This window comes from Anser anser (assembly GCF_964211835.1).
Source record: "Anser anser genome assembly, chromosome: 1".
NCBI lineage: Eukaryota > Metazoa > Chordata > Aves > Anseriformes > Anatidae > Anser > Anser anser.
In genome coordinates, this window is record NC_139720.1 from 179,479,578 (window position 1) to 179,501,805 (window position 22,228).

At 38.2% G+C, this 22,228-nt stretch overlaps 1 long non-coding RNA gene across 4 annotated transcripts; it reads right to left on the reverse strand.

Annotated features, from left to right (window-relative positions):
• Positions 1–3,047: 3,047 nt before the first annotated feature.
• LOC310892740 lies at positions 3,048–21,952 on the reverse strand. 4 transcript variants are annotated; one of them, XR_014578359.1, is made up of 8 exons: positions 21,227–21,952; positions 20,573–20,744; positions 18,045–18,124; positions 16,820–16,968; positions 13,534–13,645; positions 12,243–12,486; positions 11,802–12,016; positions 3,048–9,897 (listed from the first exon to the last, which is right to left on the reverse strand). It is a non-coding gene; the product is annotated as an uncharacterized lncRNA (long non-coding RNA). The 4 variants fall into 4 exon arrangements; XR_014578360.1 differs by having other exon boundaries at positions 21,223–21,952; XR_014578362.1 differs by lacking the exons at positions 20,573–20,744; positions 21,227–21,952 and adding an exon at positions 19,319–20,214.
• Positions 21,953–22,228: the final 276 nt, after the last annotated feature.

The window sequence follows — 22,228 nt, forward strand, 5'->3', positions numbered from 1 at the left end:
AGAGAGACAGAAAGATGAGAGTCAAGATAACTCAGTGAGTAGCTTGAGGACAAGAAAGGTGTATGCAAAGAAAAATATTATTGACCAATATCACCCTGCACTGTCTTTCTTTACACTGTATTAGCTCACAAGCTTTGGAGATCAAGCACAGTTTTAATGAAGCCTGAGTATTATATAAGGTTTTACCATCTTCTAAAGCAGCCACCTCTATGTGAAAAGGTTTTAGGATTGCTAGGGAAGCATCAGCCCAGTCCTCTCTCTGAGGCAGAGGAAAGGAAGCTTTAACCTTGTACATGCAAAGCAGAGTGAGTAAGTTTTACAGAGATCAACACTGCTACTTCCTTGTCAAAAGAGGAATTCTCTTTCAGTAGCTCAGTAGTATTAAACAGCATATTACCTCTCAAGTCTTTTTTTAGTCAGAGACTTTGCAACACCTGGGAGATGGGAAGGGAATGAAGGACAAACATTAAAATACGCTTTTTCTAATATTCTTTAGCTTCTTCTGTATCTGAGATAACCACCTACATTTTTGGCTAGTGCTGCTGTAAAGGAACATTTCTATCTAACCAAATTAAAAATAAATAAATAAATAAAATTTAAAGAAGAAAAAATGAAAAACACATCATACTGAAACCTATGAATATCTGGATTATATATAAAACATAAGAGGTAAACCTCATATTCTGTTTAGCCTATGTTAAAGAAAGCCCCGAAATACTGTCATGTTAATCACTGGCCTTCATAGCTCAAGGCAAGATTGGGCAAACAGGAAAGACAGACTCCATAGGAAAATAAAAATTCCCAGAGGTCTACAAAACAAAATCCAGCAGAAAAGATGGAAAGAATTTGGTCCATTTTGTCATAAGGAAGGAGATCAAGGGTCACTATTTTCAAACATATAAAAGTGTGCTGAAAAAAAAAAAAAAACCAAAAAGAATTTAAAGGGACTAGACTAGACATCAGGAAAACTTTCCTAACATTAAGGGGAAGTCTTGTAAGCAGGCTTTTTGAAAGAAAAAATATTTTAAAAGGAAATATGATAGGGAGAAAGGTTTACTCATGGCTGATTCTGCCTTGAGGCTAAGGATGGCCGAAATGGCCTGTCTAGGTCATTTGAGCCTAGATTTATGAGCCAAGCTGCTGCCTCTGAAATGAAATACGACATACTCATTTTAAAACTGTACTGCAAAGTTTAAAGGGAAAAGCATAACTTCTCCAATTAAAACTGCAGGGACAGCATGAATATGAAACATATTTGGAAATTTGGCTTATGTTAAAACAACTTCTCCAGTGCAGCCTTCAAGGGGCATTTTAATGGTTATCAGCAGTCGATATTTTGGCCACCATCTCTGTTCTGAACAGAGAGGATGCAGAAAACATCATTCTCCTCGAGGCATTTGTGGGCACCATTTCATCCTTGTTCACCGGACAGAGGGCTATGTGTTGACTCTCTAGACAGAGCAGTTTATTCTGGTGCATTAGTAGATAAGCTTTGAAAAACAATCTTTTGGAGAGGGAAAAAATAAAAAATAAAAAAAATGTTCTAAAGCATTTTCTCTTTTTAGAGGGACGTACTGTTCCAAATTGCTTGCAGCTTTTCTCTCCATATAATGATTATGGAGTTAAACATTAGTGAGTCTATATAAGTAGAATAATGACAATAACTAGAGCAAGGAATGAAAATGTTAAACTAACAAATAAAGAGGTCAATTACTGAAACAGATGAGAAGACAGAGGGCAAATTCTAATAACAAGACATAGCTGGCACAATGATTAGGCCAAAGGCAACGCTTACTGAGTTTGGATTCAGAATGCTAAAGCAGCAACAGTGAAAAACAGAGGACACACAAGGCAGAAAGGGCACACAAAATGGCTGGAGGATATATGAAGGTAGAAGGGAAAATGATGCAAGTGAAAAACGTTATAAGACAGAAAGTCCATAAAGGACAAGTTTACCTGAGGATGAAAAATTAAAATGGGTAGCTGAACTCCTGTAGTATTATGCAGCTCTTTATAAGGCAGAATCCCAATTAACACACCCAACAGGTCTCTGCTTACCAAAGTCCCCTTAGCAGTGTGATGGTAGTATCATGATTCCTCAAACCCCTGGTAAAATGAATCTCTTTGTGTCTACATTTTCTTCAGAGGGGGTGACAATTTATTCTAAGCACACATTCCTGATAGGGCTTCCAGAGCACCTTCTGGTCTTGCTTAAATGGAGCTTGGTATATTAAATAATACTGCTTTCTGAGGCACAGACTCATAGCAAGCAGAGAAAACTGACTGCTGTTGATACTAACACGCTGAGGCTCATGCTTTACAAGGTTCATTGATCTGAATTCAGGTGGTGATGGAGGGGATCTTTGTGGACAAAATTATTCCATAGCTATAAGCTATCACTGATGTGTGGTAGCAGTAATAAAGTGAAGTTTCAGAATCACATAATCATAGAATCATAGAATGGCCTAGGTTGTAAGGGACATTAAAGATCATCTAGGTCCCACCCCCTGCCATGGGCACAGATGCCACCTACTAGATCAGGTTGCTCAGGGCCCTATTCAGCCTGGCCTTGAACACCTCTAGGAATGTGGCATCCACAGCTTCTCTGGGCAACCTGTGCCAGTGCCTCACCACCCTCTGAGTGACAAATTTCCTCCTAAAGCCTAAACTAAATCTCCCCTTTCAGTTTAAAACTGTTCCCCCTTGTCCTGTCACAATCTGCCTGTGTAAAAAAAGTTGCTCTCCATCTCTTTTATAAATCCCCTTCAAATACTGAAAGGCTGCAATGAGGTACCCCTGGAGCCTTTTCAGTTCTTCAGGCTAAACACCCCCAGCTCTCTCAGCCTTTCTTCATAGGAGATGTGCTCCAGCCCTCTGACCATCTTCATGGCCGTCCTCTGAACCCACCCTAACAGGTCTACATCTTTCTTGTGGTGGGGGCCCCAGACTTGGATGCTGTACCCCAAGTGAGGCCTCACAAGGGCAGAGTTGAGGGGAACAATCACCTCCCTCCACCTGCTGGCCACTCCTCTGTTAATGCAGCCCAGGACACTATGTCTTTGACACAGATATTAAACAGCACTAATCCCAAAAAAGACACCTGAGGGACACCACTTGTCACCGGCCTCCACTTGGACACTGAGCTGTTGATCACAGCTCTCTGGATGCAGCCATACAGCCAATTTATTATCCACTGTCCAACCTTCAAATCCATATCTCTCTAATTTAGAGACCAGAATGTCATATGGGACCTTGTCAAAGGCCTTACAGAAGTCCCAGTAGCTGACACCGGTCAGTCTTCCCTTGTTGACTGATGCAATTACTCCACCACAGAAGGCCACCAGATTGGTCAGACAAGATTTGCCAATTTGTGGGGAAACCATGCTGGCTGTTTATCAGATCACCTCCTTGTCCTGCATGTGCCTTAACATTGCCTCCAGGAGGATCTGTTCCATGATCTTCCCAGGCACAGAGAGAGTTCTTGTGCTCTAAGAAAAGCACCCTTGAAGAGCCTCCAGCTCTGACCAGTTCCTCTGTCCCCGAGGACAGTGTTCCAGGGGATCCTATCAACTAGGTCTTTAAACAGCTGGAACTTTACTCTTTAGAAGTTCAAGGTCCTAACTTTAATCTTTGCCAGGCCCATATTCCCCAAGACCACAAACTCAGTCAGGGCATGGTCACTGCAACCCAGACTGCCTCCAGTCTTAACCTCTTTAATGAGTTCATTCATTCCCATTGGTGAGCACCAGGTCCAGTAACATTTCTCTGGTTGGTTTTTCTCATACCTGGACCAGGAAGTCTCCTTCAATTCACTCCAGAAGTCTCCTGGATTGCTTACAGCCTGCTGTGTGGCTTTCCCTTTCTTAATCTGGGTGTTTGAAGTCCCCTGTCAGGATGAGAGCGTGTGAGCGTGATGGTCATTGAAGCCAGAAGGCCGCAATAACAGGCTCCCCTCGATCAGGTGGCCTGTAGTAGATCCCAACCACATGATGTCTTTTATTGGTCCGGTCCTTAATTTTACCCACAGGTTCTCAACATATCCGTGGCTATTTCTCAGAGGCATATCTTCGTAATCAATCCATCCCCTAACATAAAGGACAATACCCCAGCCTATCCTTTCTGAAAAGCTTGTAGCCCTCTATTCCAGTATTCCAGTTGTGTGATTCATCACATCAAGTTTCCATGACAGCAATTATGTCATAGTTTTCTAAATCCTTTCATTTTATTTGGGTTAGAACAAGCAAGGCAGAGAATGACTGAAGGGCCTGAGTCTGAAGACAAACATAGTTCGTCCCTATTTATTGTTACTGTATAATATCTAATACTTCATAGCTCTTGTGACATTTCAGACACATGTGATGATTGCACTAAAATCTAAATCCATAGAAGCTGGACAATTTACAGCAGCTGAGGAGCTCATTTTTCTAGGAACTGCTACTGAGACAAATCATTTTGATTTTTAGGCCTTCCTCCAACAATCAATATTTTTATTGCTTTACTTGAAATAGGAAACAATCATATAACAAAAGTTGTTGGGTTTTGTTCCAGATTGTTTGTTTTACTTTTTACTGTTTGGTTTGAGCACAGTGAGGTGCCTCTCCTCTTAGGGAATATGAAAAATGTTGGAAACAAATTTTATTCTACTTTGTGGAGAAAGGAGTGAAAAGACTTCAATGCACTACAGATAGGCTGAAGCTCATGCTGATTATTTATTCAGCCTTCAGAGGCTGCCTTTTCATCCATGCTGTTACTTACATGTAAGGACTTGTATTCCTGAACAGTCATATGCTACTGCTGATGAGTCTCATTTTGCCTTCTGTTTCTGCTCTTGATTCATCCCATATAATAATTTTTGTTCCAAGTCAATTACATAGAGATATGTATAGCTGTTCCAGACAGAGACACTTTCCGTCGTAAAGTTAATGCAAACCATCCAGCAGAAAGAGAAAGCAGAGCAGTGTGTTCACTGGAGTTAGCTGTTCAAACTGCCCTATTCATGAATTCCTGGTTTTGTACCTCATATGTCACAAGCAGGTGAGGGATGGGACCCTGTATAATGATGATGCTTTGGTCTGGCAGCCACAACTCAATCCTCAGAACTGTCATTGCACTTATTGTCACCAATCTCTCTGTCAAGCCTGTGCTTTGAGGTGACTTTCAGCATATCCTCAAGGTGGGCAAGGCTTATTTTTCTGAATATTACTCATTTTGCTGGCAACACAGACATCAATATCTGTTTCTCAGCATTTGAAGGAAGATTTAATTCATCTATCAATTCCACTATTGAATTCTTTGAAAGGGGACAGAACTTTGTATTCAGAAGCCTACAAAAATCTTCACAGGTATTGCTCCATTACTTTTTTAATTTGTGGCAAGAAAAGATTAGCACAAGTGAACAGATTAGTTGCTGGTTGGCAGCTTTTCCAGCATTTATAATGGTTAGCTAAACTAGCTTTACCTGCGTAGCCTCATGTCCAGTAAAATTGGTTTAAAATTTTGTGTAGTAAAATAATTGTTAACATTACGAGTTAGATCTATTCCTGGTGTTCTTTCTTATTACTTCAATTTAGTAGTTTAATTAAAAAAAAAAAAAAAAGAAAAAGAAAAGTACACTTCTGTAAAAGTTGAAACAACTTTCTAAAGACTGGACTATGCCAATGACCAATCCCTAGAGTAAAGCTTCCAGGCAGAATAACCTAAACAGAATTACCAGAAGCAGAGTACGGTAGGATAACACAAGTCATAAATAAAAAGAGCCCATAACATCCTTGTACTGTCAATCAAATGCAGGTTTTTCTGATCTCAGTTCTGATACAAAATCATTGTCTTATGCTGAGCATCTCTCTCCCTTATTTCACTAACTGTAAAATTATAATGTCAGGATTAGTTTTTGTCTACAGAAAGCCAGTAGCTTGCTAGGTGTTTACATGCTCTTCTGTTTAAATAAATAAATAAATAAATTCTATTTGTGAAGGACTGAAAAGCATTAAGCATTGCAAAAATCTATTGTTTTGCACTTATTTCTTATGAAATATTTCATCTGCTAAGATGTTGTTCTGACAACCTTAGTCATTCACCAGTTTGAAGTTCCTTTGTAAGGACTGTGCTATTGACACAGAATCATCATTTTCCCCTTCATAATCATATTTTCATGGCTCATGTCCTTCCCACCTGTGGCTTTCTAGTAATTAACGATGTTACAATGCAAATTCTAATCAAGCCGCGTATGTATTTTGCTCATTTGTTTCCTTATGGGAAACATTTTAATTTCCCCTGGCCTTTACACAGCAGCTGCATGTCCTTCTGATTATTTCCTCTGCTGAAAAGTGGTCAAAGAGTTGTTCAGGCCAAAAATCAGTCCAGGTGTAAGCACATGAAACTCTTTTGGCCCAGTGTCCTAATCCACATGCCATCTAGTGTTATTAAAAGCTAGGCAAATCATAGGATCCATGATATGTGCAGTAGCAGCAAGAAAAACATAGGAATGAGAATTTGGAAGCTACCGAAGCAGACTGCTGTAGCAGGTGTTTTGAATATTACAGCAACTGTAAAAAACAGAAAACAAACTTTCCTGCTACACAATGTTATCTGTTAAGAATATGCCTATATACCATCCCCATTCTGTCCATGACTATAAACTAGACAAAAGTATTCAAAGCAGAATTTTCTCATTAACATACAATAAAAGTATTTTTAAAGATTTTTTAATGCATATATAGCAACTTGACTATTATTTTAAACCTCTGTTCAGTCACACAAAAACACAAAGACTGTCATGCAGCTGAAGCATAGGACTGGGAATGAAGAAGTATACTAAGATCTGACATGGGCTTCCTGTTTTTTTTTTTACCTCCATCCTATGAATCTTTCTAGGACTCATTTTAATCTTCTGTAGAATGGAAACAGCAGCTCATACAGAAATCTCAGGGAGACTGTTAGGCCTAATTCTTCAAAGTTCTTTGATGATCTTTGATACAAAGCACTAAAAACACGCTAACTATTGCTTTTATACATATCTTCTCTTGTACTTCAAAGAGATCTGAAGACATAACTCCATTACAGCTTAATGGTCTGTATCTTTTTTTTTGTTTTCTTTTTTTTTTTCTTGTAGCTGGGAGCTGTGTTTTAAATTAGGTTCAAAGCACTGAGAAAGAAAACATCCTCCTTGGCCTTCCCAAGTTGTCCGCATTGCCTTTTTCTTCTTTCTCACCTTCACACTGTTTCCACAGGCAAGGTTTCAGCTAAAAGTAAAAAAAGTATATATATAAGAACATCTTGCAAACCACTGAACTAGCATGGCCTCTTGTCTGTTCTGAGGTGTTTTGCATCCAGGAGATGGTAATGAAATGGAATCTCTACAGCTGGAAAGCCTCAGATACTGAATTTAACTAATAGCACGAAAGGACTCGAGAAATTCATTCAAGTGGGCTTAGTGAATAAACAAATACCTCGCAATTTTGGTAACAGCACTTGATCCTACAGTTTTCTCTCATAGGAGAAGTGTTACTGTTTTCAGAGCTTGACTGTCTGTTCAGTTTTAACTTTCATGCTCATTTCTCCACTTAACTATGGTACTTCACCACCATCACTCCTAAGCACTGAAACAGAAATACTGTAGTCTTGTGTCTGTAAGAGCTGCTCCCAACACCTAACACCAAATTTGCCTTGGAGAGCTACATTCAAGGCTTCTCCCAGTGAAGGCATTGAGATTGAGGCCTATTCAGTGTTCACAGCCATCTAAGAGGGGAGGCGTTGACTATGGAGATATGTGCCCCATCCTCCTGATCGCACAGGCGCATCCAAAGATACACTGCTTCATAAACTGGTGCACACTTTGTTACTTCTGCAGCCCAGGTTTACTCTAGGCACTAGCAGTCTTTGATTCCTTTACCTCTCCAGAAAGTTTCTGTGTGCTTTATTCCCCATGTCCTTTGTTTTAGCAACTTGTTGCAGTTCTCCTTCCTGTATACCAAGAATCTGTATTTCTTTCTTTCTGGTAAGTAATAGCTTCTTTATGCTTCCATGTCCACTCTTCTGAGACAAGATTTCCCATTCTCCCCCTCCACCTCCTTCACCTCCTCCATCTCCCCCAGTTCTAGCACCTATATGGATCTCTTCCTTCCTCTGCTCCCACTGTGTCACAGACCATTGTGGCTTCTTTGTTTCATACAGCATTCATGTGTCCCTAATCTTCCCCTTCCTCTCCATCACTCACTATCCCTTTTCTATGTATGAGGATATCAAAGTTTTGAAAGTTTTGTGTAAAAATTGTCTTTCATGTAAGAAGACACTTCTCCACAGAATTGCTTCCTGATCTGTAGAAAACTTTTTTTCTTATAATAGTTGGTGGATGTAAATAGCTGGTGATATGTGGATGGTTTGGCCCTTATTCTGTTTTCTGGTTGTTTGTCATAAAAATCCATTGATTTCTGCCCAGAGATTTTTCAGACAGCTCATTACTGATCTTTTGCAGTTTGTAGGATATGACCCTCAAAGACCACCATGCTACATCTAAAAAGAAAAACATCATCAAGCTGAAACAGATTTCACAATCTCAGCCAGCTCCCTCACCTATGTAAGTTAATGACTAGTCATGCTGCTCTACATGCAGACAATGATTTTGAGCATCAAGCATTTTGATAAGTAGAGCTTGTGAAGAATTCAATGTGTAGTTAAGCTCTCCATAGCAATATTAATGAACAATGACCTTGCTTTGAAAATGTAATGTGTGTATTTCTTCAGTGCCTCTTGATGATCTCTGCTGATTGTCTACTGTGTTCAGTGTTCTTTGGAATGCCTGCCCTGCCAGGAAACCTAGAGTATCTAAACTTTGTTTTAGTAACTCTAAACTCCAATACAGGCACTTAAACAGGCACACACAGAAACAAGTGTTCACATTATAAGACAGTTTTTATCCATTTTCCAGCAAAGCTCTCTCATCATAAATGATCACTAGCAGGTAAGAGCACCACTTGCTTTGTATGGATACACGGAAAAACTCTTTGGGACAGAAAGATCAATTAACTTAAAATAAAACAATGATTTTTTTTGGAGTTATAACCTTTTTTCTTTTCTTTTTAACTGCAAAGGGAACTTTCAGAAAAGCACTTAATTTCTGTGTCATTTCCCCCAGCTGTACAATGGGATAATAACATTGCTTTATCTCACTAGAATTCTGCAAAGAAAATTCATTATTCTTGTGAGAGCCTCCACTACCAGAGAGATAAGGGTGGTGGAAAAGCCTCTCAAATTCTAGTTGCATTTGAGCTTATCATTGGTCACATGAGTAAAGTTAAATACATTCATAAGTGCTTGCTGGCTTTGGACCTAGGTGCAATTAAGGTAAAAATCAAAAGTTTGAAATTCTTAAAATGAAAAGGTGTTGTTCCAATTCAAGAAATCAACAGCTATGAGCTTAAGAAACATTGAATATGTTTTTGGAATATGCTTCTCTCTGCATCACAGTAACATTTACTGGCACAAAAAGGAGAAAGTATATTCAGAAAACCCAGCATAAAGCATTTCCACGGTGCTGTATAGGCTTATTAGCTTATTGTGAAAAATTTTGTTAACACTAGAGCAAAGAATTCTGTTCAGTGCCCTATTGCTTGGTTTTGATACAACCAAAAAGGATAAGTCCTTCCCCGGGCTTTTTCAGAGATGCAGAGCCTTTCAATGGATGTTTCAGTTGAAGATTCAATCTGACCCTTTGGGAAGTACACAGTTACTTCTTTTTATTTTTTTATTTTTATTTTTTTTCATAAGTAGGGAAGGTATCAATGTTCTCCAGCAATCTTCATCACATGGCTTTTCACAGGAAGAAGAACAAAAGGTAGAACAAAAAGTACAAGTTGTCAAAGATGCTGTCACTTGGAACATATTTCTCCTGAGCAGTATCTGAAAGGGGAGATAAAAGAAAAGATACTAAAATATTTTATGTGCGTTTGAGATGAGCTCAACATGATTCCTGTTGTTTCTCTGCTAAAACACATCACTGACTAAAGCAACATAAAGCTCAAAATGCTATCTTTGAAAATAGTTAGACAAACACTACTTAAAGTCTTGGTTGTTTTTTAACTTTGCTTTAGCCTGTCAAACTCAAGTGTCGACACTGCCTCTGCCCCCTTGCCGTTTACCAGGGTTTAGACAGCTGTTGTGAGCCTTCCTCTCCTTCAGTTATTCTGCTATAAATAGCAAGATGTGGAGCAACAAATGCCCACAAATGCCACTGTAACAAAACACAGTAATGCATGAAGCCCACACTGGCCTGTATAGAAACTGTCCTTTTTATGGATGTTATATTTATGTCTCCTCCTTGACTAGAAGCTGACAGTGGTTGGCGGTCTGATCTGCACACTGAACTTGGCAGTTGTAATAGTCACAGGCCTGAGAGGAATATTTGGTAACTACGGCAAGAGGCATTGCTGGTTGCAAGCTGTGCATCTGTGTTTCATGTCTGCAGTCTGCTTTAATTTTTGTCTTACTCCACATCAAGCCTGCCGTTACTGCTTCACAGCTAAGGACACTATTTTGCAAACAGTAAGGGGCAAATTTACTTCCAAACATTGATTCCCTTTTTAATCACAAAAAGCAAGAGGGCAGGGATCCTCCAGGACTTTGTACTCCTACTCCACAGGCACGACACCACGCAGATAATAAGCATCCTCTTCACCTCCCTAACTAGAAACTTCTGGTCTAAGCTAGTTTTCTGGCATCCACCTGTAGTGAGCGAAGAAAGAAAAGCACTGAAGAGACTGATTGATCCAGTCCTAAAGTAGATGTCTCAGACAAGCAGCATGAATTGCCCTCTGGAGCTTATCTCCTTCCATTAATTATAAAGGTAGCTTGGAAAACTGGTTTAGACTAGGTACTGGACTTACAGGCAGCTTAAGTTAGATGAGCTAACTTCCAGCCCTAGTTGAAAAGAGGCTATGGCAGAATCCTTTCCTCTCTGCCTATAGCAGGCTTTCTGCTGTGAAGAAACTTCAGGCAAAGCCCTGGCTTAATTTAAGTCCATGGCAGCACTTTTACCAGACTAGGATTTCCCCCATCATACTTGCTTCTGATTCCAGCAGCAGCACAGCCTCACAAAACTACCAACCGGGAATTGCTGTAGTAAAACCTTTGCCTAAATATTTCACAGTATAAGAAAAGAAATCGTGCATATTGGAGAGGTGCAAAAATGCTATTTCAAAACTGCTAGCAACCTTGCCTTTATTTTGTAAAGTGTTATTTTGCTGTACCATAAAACAAGGCCTTAACAGTTAAAAGCCACTCTTTTTTTTACCAGATGCTATAAAATACTATGTGAGTATTCAGAAAAGCAAGAAACAAAACCAAACAAAAACAACAACAAAAAAGCTATTCATAAAACTGAAAGAGAATGGGGCAGAAATTGGGTGGCTCTGTGTTAATTCCCAAGTACCATGTTTTGACTCAGTTATTCTATGGCTTACTGGAAAAAGTTAATGTATAAGCTCGACACAGAAATTGTGAAACCAGAAGGAAAGCCAAGAAACAACCTCAGACAAGACCGCCAAACAAACATGTAGGGATTTTACAAATGCAGGAAGGGGAGACGACAAAAGACGTCTGTGATAAAATACGACTCCTGCAGAAGGCGGTACATGTTTCACAGGTGGGTAAGGAGACAGACAGGGGTTATAGCCTACCCGTAGCCATTAGGGCTGACAGATAACAGGAAGCCTATTTAGTATCTCCATCAGCATTTGGCAGTAGCCCAGGTAAGAGACATGCAAATAAACCTTTTTTGTTTTAAAATCCAATTTCCGTTATGTTACCTTCTTTCCTTCACAGTTATGATTAGGTAATGTGTGTTGTTTGTTTTTTTTAAAGAAAGCCTTGTGGTCATTGCAGCATCTCAGGATTGGAGTTGTCTCCAAAGAAGCACTCAAAACCCCTCGGAGGAAAGGTGTCTGTTGCTGTGTGACAAGCAGTCCCAGTCCCGATGGCAAGGTGGCCCAGGTGGATGTACAGGGGACTTTCAGGAATGTGCCTGAGGACAGAGGAGAGCATGTAGCTTGTCCCTTGGGATCTATCTACATAAACCTCCTGCAAACAGGAAGAAGGTAAATCAGCCCGCGATCCAGGCTGCCAGGATGTGAAGAAGTTTGGATCTGACCTCTGCCTGACGGCTGTTGCAGAGGACCACCAGACATCATCAGGCCATGCCAAGGGGACTCATGGCAAAATGCTCGTTTTTGCAGCCCATGCTGACTTACCTAATCCTGCAGACAGGAACTGGGTTAGCAATCAGTCTTTAATCATAGCTACAGCCCTGCTGCCCATCACATCATTGTGTGAGCTGTGCCTGAACTCCAGGTGGGATGCATGGATCCAGAGGAGCCTCCAGCTGGTGCTCACTGCCAGTATGCTGCAGCACACTCCTCTGGTCATGCAGATTTTGGTCACCTCAGAGCATGAGCAGAGTTTGTATCTACCCTCAATACACCATGCGGCACATACCTCAGAGGAAAAGGGATAAGAGATTCAGTTAACACTGCAAAGGATTTTTTTCTATAAATACATATGAATATATAAAAACATATAAAACATAAATATTTTATAAGTGCATTCCTATGTAGCTGGAAGTATCAGAAAAGATACTTTTACTCACAATTTCAGCAAAGGTAAGTAATAATATTTCACTCTGCCTCGGCACATACTTTGCCCACCACTTCCTACCTACATCTACTTTCCCTCCCATTCACAGTAACTGAACAAGCTTCAAATATTAATTTTGAGTCAGTCCTCAAAGCAGCTGTGCAAAGGGCAAAATAATATCAGTCCCATTTTATTATGGCAGAGATGAAGTCACATATGGGTTGCCCGTAGTTACCGAGAAAACCTGGAGGATATATGTGGTTTAAACCCCTGTCCATCATTTGCCCACTGATATGCCCAGATGGCCAAAATAGCCTTTGTGTTGAAAAGCTGCTAGGCAGAATATGCAACTTAGGCTTCACTGAGCTTTGAGCACAAACCCCAATCAGAGGCATATTTTACTGCAAATAAAGGGAAAATAAAGGGAAACTATTATTTTATGTTAATAACTCTGCATTGCTAACCGTAATATTTCAGAAGTCATGAATTCTCTCTATAACAGTTTCCAAGGAATAAAACTGGCCAAAAAAAAAAATAATTTTTTAACAGTCTCATGAATGATTGTTTCATTTTGTTTAACTCTGTGTTGCTAAGACTGTAGTGTGCACTCAGGTCAAGTTATCAAGGGTTTCTGAGGTACCACAAGAACTATAAACCTGTGCTTTTAAAAATGAAATATGAGATATATCCCCAGAATCTGGGACTTCAAGAATAAGACAACAAATATCATGAGACTCCATTAAAAGCAGGAGCTGACAACATTGTGACCCCACAGTGACATGGAAGAATCAGCACTATTTCTAGGAACACTGAGATGTTATTAACTTTTGAAATGCCTTCTAGAACAATTTGGGGGGGCAAGTTAATTACTGACAGTAGTAATTTCACCTGAATAAAGTGAAAATTTACCTGAATAGGAAATTTCACCTGGTTCCTCCATGAATAAGCTTGGTTCTGGGTGTTTTTAATCTGTCCATCCAAGTGCAGCATATGCAATTTTCATATCAGCAGGGCATCTTTTCTGAAGAAAAAAAAAAGGGGGGGGGAGGAAAAAGAAGAAGAATGAGCAGACAGATTTTGGAAACAAAATTATTACTTGCAACTGTGACAAATACCATGGTGATGCTTACAATATTTTTTTCCCATTAAGTTTTAGCAAGTGCTAGTGCCACAATAAATAACCCTTCATATATAGAGGCTTCAGAAGGAGCAAACAAGGAATAATGCAAGCCATTCTAGAAGTATAAAGAAGGATTATATCACTTCAAAATTAAACCAGTAATATAATAGGGGGAAAAAAGTAGCTGAAATATATGGAATTACTTACCAGGGTGTCCTCATTCCTAATGTATAATTTATATGCACATTTATTTTACATTTTTTGTAGGAATAATTAGATGTACTTAGTCCAAATGAAAAATATCAGCTTATATGTAAGGCAATATAGAAGCATCTGAGGTTAAAGAACACTCCTGGTAAGATGTATATGGATCTTCTTGAAACCCAGTATAGTCAATAGGGCATTTTCCTTCCATTATCCTATTCTTCTGAGGCTTCAATCCTACTTCCCCTGAGAAATTTAATTTCTCATGGGTAGGAACAAAGAGTTTTGAAGGTGGAATAAATGTAAAGTCAACCTAAGTGTTTTCTGTAGAGATAAAATGTGCATGCAGCTGAGTTTACAGAAGGATTTCATAATATCAAGACCTATAGAGATCAAAAGTAATAATAAGGAGTCTCTCGGAGTCTGCAATGGCATGAAAGGATCATGCATTCGGGAAAATCTTTACATTCTGTTTGTTGACATCTTGTAGATTGAGTTATGCCAGAGGGATATAAATCAATTAAGATACTGCTTAGTGTTTGAGTCCATTATTAATACAGTCCAGTATATTTTTATATGAATAAAGTTTTTTTTTAAGTGAAAAACATTTAATTTTTTAAATTCTTCAAGACAAATTTCATTCCCCACTTGAACATATGATTTATATAATCTGAATGTTCTCGAAGTTCAGCCAGTCCTACTCAGGCGAAGATATGTATATAAATTTGACAAATCATGACTAATATAGAGAAGCCTTTCTACGGTGGCAACTTTATAACCAGAATCTGTAAATATAGCTAGAATTTCCCTATAGAAGAATACAGATTCTCCTTGGTGAGAGATCCCTGGGGATCTCTCTGGAAGTCATCATTTCAACCTAAGCAGTCATCTTTTCAATCTAAGCATTACAATCCAAGGCTGAGATAGAAAAATAGGAATAAGCTATGTGGTGTTATGGTCCAGGAAAATATTCACTACCCCAACAAGCTGTAGTTCAACAGCAAACATACAAGTTGAAATGCAAACACAGAAAAGGAAAATATACTCAAGACACACAAAGGAGCGTATAAAATATTCCTGGACTAATATGCTAGATTGCTATATTTCCACTGATATATGTACAGAAACAAATATCTAAGTCATTCTGAAGACAATATTAGGATTCATGAAGCAGCTACTTAAGTCAGCAGCTAAGATATCCTTAGTCTACAGCAACACTTACAGATTGGAAAAAAAAAATAAAAATAAAAAAGAGAGAGAAAATGGAAAATAGTAACTACTGGATGCTTGCATCCAACAGAGTAGAAAAAAAAATAGTTCACATAATAAAGCAGTGCAAAGGTTTTCAGTTCTGGAAAAGTTTATTTGGAGGATTTAAGTAAGCAAGAGTTCAATCCTAAAGGTAGAACTTTAATGGAAATTAAGGAGGACCTAACATGTTGAAGGCTGATAAAAATAAGAAGCTACCAGGAAAAATTATTAGAGACCATTAAAATCCACTATATTTTCCAGCTCCATTGTGATTAAGATCACCCGGACTTACAAGAAAAAAAAAAAAAAAAAATAGGAGTATAGAGAATAAACTCCCAGGGAAACCAAGCAATTATAGGAGATTTTTTTTAAAATCTATTATATTACAGATGGGAAAGTTGAGCAACACAGGTATAGTCACTTAGTCAAATAACTATATAGAACAAACAAACCAGAGAAGTAAAATAACAGAATTGATCAGAAAAATAACAAACATTTACAAATATATTGAAGGTGGATGAAGATATACTACAAAGAAAGACGCCCATAAATACAGAAGGCCAAGCAATATAGATGTAAAAATATATATATGTATATATATTATTAAGATAGATACAAAGTTTTCTAAAGTATACTCTCAGCACCATTGTATTACATGAAAGAGAGGTGGAGATGAAGCAGCAAATAATATCAGGAAGATTTCACACAGTTCAGTAGGGAAAAACAGAGAGATTTCATACTCATATGCAGAAGCATAGGAGTAGACACGTGGAACACAAAACACTATATTGCCTGTGTCATTGCTTGTTATTAAAAAAAAAAAAAAAAAAAAAAAAAAAAAAAAAAAAGCATGGGTCTATTAAAGTCAATGGAGCTGTAGCAGTTTAAAACATCTGAGTTTTTGTTCCTGTGTAGCGGTATGGTTGAAGGGTTCCCTTATGGTGAAGGGAATCACATTTCTCCCTCATAGTCCATTGAAGAAACATTTCCAACATAAACTATCTTTAGAAAAAGACCTCCATGGGAAGTGGAGAAGCTTAGTCATAACTGATGAAAAGATGGTTTCCCACCAGGGAAATTGCTTGAGAATGCATGTGAACATATTTTTCTCTTCCTCATTTTTATTTTTGAGACAGCTTTTTTGAAGGTTTTAGCACAGACAAGACAGTTGCTCAGCCACACACTGGCAAAACAGGTACGGTATTTATTGGCTTCACTGGTTAGACATAAGCATATGTCACAGATGAAATTATACACTTCACTTGTAAGAGAGAAGCAGCAATACATTTATTGATATAATACAGTGATCAATCAAAGCTTAATCATAAATAAAACAGCAACTATAGATTCTCAATGGCAATGTACACTCGATTAGTTACTACATAGAGGACAGGGTTAGTCAGACGGATTCGGGAGACCCTCCCATTGAGTCATAAATTTCAGAGTGCATCCCCTTGCTTTCTAAACTCCTTGAACTGAAGAGGTAAGGAGCCTAGGTGTGGCTGGATCCACGCCTAGTCCCAGGCTTGGCAACAGTTTATGTCCAAGGACTATATGTGCGCAATCAAAGATATAACCTTATCAAAGCTTACAAAGTTTAGCAAGCTTTTATTCACTTACCGAGGATCTGCTGTAGCAAGGAATCCATCGCAAGGAGTAAGGGATTTCTGCAGGATAAGTGACCTTGAGAGGTGTCCCTGCTTGTGGGGAGATCCTGTCGTGCAGCCAGCCGCCATGCAGAGGAGCTCAAAGGGCTCTTGGCCTGCTCACTATATATAGGGTAAGATGATGGCTTAACAGTTATTGCTTTTTTGGCACATGCTCTATTGACCCTCTGCTGCTGAACAAGACATCTGTCTGTCGGTTTCTCTGGCACCCAGTTTGAGCCAATGTTGTGGTCGCTGTCTACGTAAGCAAGGCCCAGGGTGCAGTGGCCACTATCTGCCTGAGCAAGGCCTTGAGTGCAACAGCCAGTGTTTGAGCAAGGCAACAGACAGACCGAAGGCAAGTGGAGGGGGGATCACACCATCAGAGCATATCACAAGTATGCCACAGCGCCAAGCCCTGGGCAGTAGTTTACCTAACCCCAAAAGACCCCATGTAGCATTGACTGGATCAGTTACAAAAAGATAGGGGACCACAGCTCTGATGAATATTTCTTCCATGGATCTTGCTTGGTAGAGACACACCGGGAATCTTATTGGGCAAGTCAGAGAAAATATGTCCTGTGAAGGTGGCCTAAGTCTTCCATGAAAATAACTCACGAAGTAAAAGTATTCCAAAATCGAATCTAATAACACTGTATAGAAAAATCTATTTTACCAGACTGGAATTCAGAGTATCATAAAGCTAGGGAACTGTGCAAGCAACATTAAACAAGACAAGCAAAATGTAATCCAGAGCACTTGTAACAAAAGCAGAGAATAAGGAATGAGAGAATAAAAGTGTGAAGGCAGCCTAATGCTTCCACAATTAATAGATCTACTTTAAAAAAAAAAAATCAATTCAGTTTAAAGTTAGAAAGATGTCAGGAAGAAGCAATTATTCATGGCTAATTACTTTTTAGAGGATGATGACAATGGGTTAGTTTTCTCTGGTATTGATGAAGAAAAACCTCTAGGGAAATCATTTGCAAAGGTTACCAAGGATATGAATTATTCTCTGGTATGTATGAAGTACAAGAATATGAAAGAATGAGTAAAATACTAGTGTAGTGAAGGTCATCAAGACAACTCAGCTAATAGCATAAATTACCGCTTTAGAGATTCAAACATGCCATCAATATGTCTAATAATGAATGATCTCCTGGAAAGGATGATTTGTTATGAACTGTTCAGATACTCACCAGAAAGAAGACTTTAAAATAATTTGCTTCAAGAGAGTATAACAAAAGACAAAATTACACAATTCCGCTTGCAGTTGTCCCTGTGAGTGAATTAGGGGAAGAAAAAAAATGAGGGAAGAAAAAAAAAAACTTGACACAGGACTATACTGAGATCTGTTGTCTTCCTGTAGTGTAGGGTTATGTAGGACATTCTCTTGAATTCCATTAACTGCCCCATCCATCCCTCTCCAGAACTGCTATGATAGTCTTCTCCATTTTATCTTCTCTCTGTTTTATATTTTCTCTTATCCATACTTTCTCTTCAGTATATCCATTCACAACCGTCTTGCCTATATGAGTCCTTTAAGATAGCTGGCATCAGCTTTACCTCTTGGAAAAGTAGCCTGTCTCACAATGTCCATACCCCAGTGGACTCTCCATCCTAATTTGCCCACAGCCATCACTAGTTGTTCACATGCCTGTTCCAAGTGCCCTAAAACATTTGAAAATCTGATTATAGAGTCCATAGCACTCATCATAAATTCTTCTCATTACTTTCTCCTGCCTTTAAGGTGCCACATTACCACTTCTACCATTTAGCCTACACATTATACTGCTCTGTATCTGTTTCTGTGGAGTTCTCCCTTCATGTTTTCATTTGTTCACATCCTGGCTGTAGTAAGTAGGATAACCACACATACTGCTGTCACATTTATATGCAACCTCCATAGGCAGCAGGAGGACTAGGTATTAGCTACCAGCTCCTCTATAACTGCTAGTTTGATGACATGATTAGACATCAGTTCCTAGACTCCAACTAATGAGCATACATGAAGCCTGCATACGTTATGAGATGGTACCAAACTGTCCACTCTTCTGTTAGAAGACAAAGGAAAACTTTTTTGTTTAACCTCAGCATAGATTCAGTTAGAAAACATCAGCCTTATTATCAACTGATCAGACCTCTGCTATAAGGCATTATTTAAACAGTCTCCCTGTATTTATAAAAATGAACAAGCACGTGATATTGTGGCAAATGAGGAGACTGATATTCAAATTATAAGGTGCTAAAATAAACAAAAGGCCTAGCCTGCCATTTTCATACATTTTGATCTTCAGTGTTATTTTGAAATAAGCAACTCACCTCCAAACGTGACTTGAATATGTCATCTACTCTTTCCAAAACTACATTGCTACAAGGGAGGCCTCATCCCTCCCATGGCAACTAAAAAGAAAAAGATCCTATAAGGAAGAAACAAGCCAGTAACAAAGCCAGGAAAAGGAGCCTGACCCACCTTTGAAAGCCATCACTGCGTAGAACTCTGAGGGCAAGGAGACAGTGACTGCCTGGCAGGCAGTGCAAGGAAAGGAAAGTGTTTCATGAACAGCTCACATAGCTTGGCAGCTAATGAAATCGGTAGAGTTAAACTGGCATAAAAGTAGCATGGGGAGAACCAGACCTCTGTTGCAGAAATAAAATTGCATTTAACCTGATGAAAGCTGAAGCATTTCTTGTCATCTAAAATCATGGCCTCCTTAGGGCTAAGCTAGGTGCAAAGGGCAAGAAAGTTTTAATGCAAATATTCCCTCTACAAACAATCAGAATCAAACAGTGATGAGTGAAAAGGTTGATATTCAAGCACAATTTCAAAGGTGAAACCTGCTTTCCTGGTAACAGAGATCAGAGACTGCATTTTTCTGCCTCTTGAATCTGGTCTAATAGTTCCTTCCTAGGCAAACAATGCTGGATTGATGCAAAATGGAATAAGGTTTACAGAACAGTCATCATTTCAGTGCTTTTGAAGACATCTGGTATCTAATATTGTAAACAAACAAAGAACTAGTATGAAGATCAATAATAAATAAGGTGGTAAGTACAGTTGTGATTCTCTTTAATGCAATTACAAATTTTAAATAATCTCATTTGCATTAATTCTTTTTTTTTTCATTTCCTGTGAACCACTAAACTGTTAGCCTATAAGACTATTGTCTGTTCTCTTCTGATTGGCAGTCATTTAAAAGGAAGGAAATAAGGAAGGAAGGAAGGAAGGAAGGAAGGAAGGAAGAGAGAGAGAGAGAGAGAGAGAAAGAAAAAGAAAAAGAAAGAAAGAAAGAAAAAGAAAATGAAAGAATGAAAGAATGAAAGAATGAAAGAATGAAAGAATGAAAGAATGAAAGAAAGAAAGAAAGAAAGAAAAAGAAAGAAAGAAAGAAAGAAAAAGAAGATAAAATCCTCCATGTGTTTATATTCATGTGTTTGCAGAGCCATTTGGACTTCATTCAGTACATTACAGGTGAAAGTGTCATGCTTATAAAAAGGAAAAAGTAGATTTTAGCATATCTAGACCATCTATGAAATTGGTATCAAAAGTTATAAATTCCTAAGCATAATGTTTGACAATAACCTGTCATAGGAGCAATAAATTCATTATTAAAATGCTAGAAGTGCATATATCTCATTGACTGTTTATCATTAACTGCATGGGATGCTGATAGGAAATGTCTAGCTATAATTTATATTTCTGATGTCTCTCAAATCTATTACTCACCTTTCTCCAGTTTTATAGCTCCTCTGGACAGAATAGAAATGGAACAGGCAGAGTAGGTTCTGGAGGGGAATTTTCTGTTGTTGCCTTTCTCTATTATCTCATCTTTCCAGCCTGAGCTGTCTCTTACCTGTGATCAGACTTTCACTATCCAAGTGTTTCCCAGAAAATAAGGCTTAAAAATAAAAAATAAAAGAGAGAGAAAGACACTTAACCACATTTCGATTTCAAGCCCTGCAGCAATTTGACTCTAATAATTAAACATATTGTATGTAAAATCTTAAAGTCTCAGTCAGTTTTCACACTAGGAAAATATCCATTAAGGGTAACAGGTGTTTTAAGAGTATAAAAACCTGAAAATGAGTTCCCAGAAAATAAAGACAATATAGTTGTGAAATATTCACTAAGCCAAAGACTCATTTGTGCTGTGGCATGGGTTCAAGAAATCTAATCTCGTAAAAAAATCCTTATGCAGAAATGTTGTAACAGAAATGCTATAACAGAATCAAAGCTGCAAAAATGCTATAGCAGAATCAAGGCTAAAACTTGCATATGAATCTATTCCAATTAATAACTAGAGTCTGAAATTCTTATAGTTTTGTACTGAACATTATCATATTTTTTTTAAGTCTTGTTAATATTGCATCAATTACCTACTAGAAATTGCAGAAGACTTCAGTGAAGTTAGAAAAGAAAGAGTTTATTCTGTTCCATTTAAAACTGGTACCCAAGCTTGTACAGATGAGCTTTCTTAAGCTGCTAGAGCAATGGAGCTTGTTAACATTCCTCCATGGAGCCGCCTCTAAGCCCAAACTCTGGAAACACAAGCTTGCAATGCAGTTTCTCATGGAAGACTTTATTTCTCTTTTATTGACTAAACCTATTGCATTTCTTCCTTTTACAGCATATTAGAAAGAGGGCAGGCAGTAATGGCAAGGTTTAGAGGAATATTTTTCATGTGAATCCTGGGTTCTCATGTAGCACAATTTAGCAAAAGAAATCTGCATTCTCTTTCCGAGAGTGAGAGAAAGAAACAATTCTTCTTGTTTCAGATCCTATGTAATCTAATTCAACAATTAATCCATTAAAGAAAACCCAGAATGTTCATTACTTGATCAACATTCAAGAATGCATTTTTATAAAAGAAAAGGTTTGTAACAATTCATGTAAGAGCAATGTATAATGAAATCTTAGTGGTTATCTACTGTAACATGTGCTTTTACTCTGGGAATGCCTGGGTTTGTGGGGTTCTGCTACTGTACAAGATATGAGCTACATTTTTGCAGTCTATAAATTCAAGTCCTGAATATTTTGGTTAAGAAATTATATCTTAGATTAATATCTCCAGGCAGATCTAATCAAGAATACTGGAATCTACCTTGGAAAAAATGAAGAGTCTGGAATTAAAATTCACACATACACTTTTTTTTTTTTCCTAGAAAAACATAAAAGATTGTTTCTCCACCCTGCAATAATATGATATTATCATATCTAACAAAAATGCTAGTATAACAGAGGAAATGTTTGTTACAAAGTGTCTAAGATCAGCCACTTTCTTATATCTAATGCTGTCATCAAATCAGATTTTTTGTGAGGCAGTGTGCTATCCTGAAAATCTTCTATTTCTTCATAACTAGAATAATAAGAGAAACTTTCACT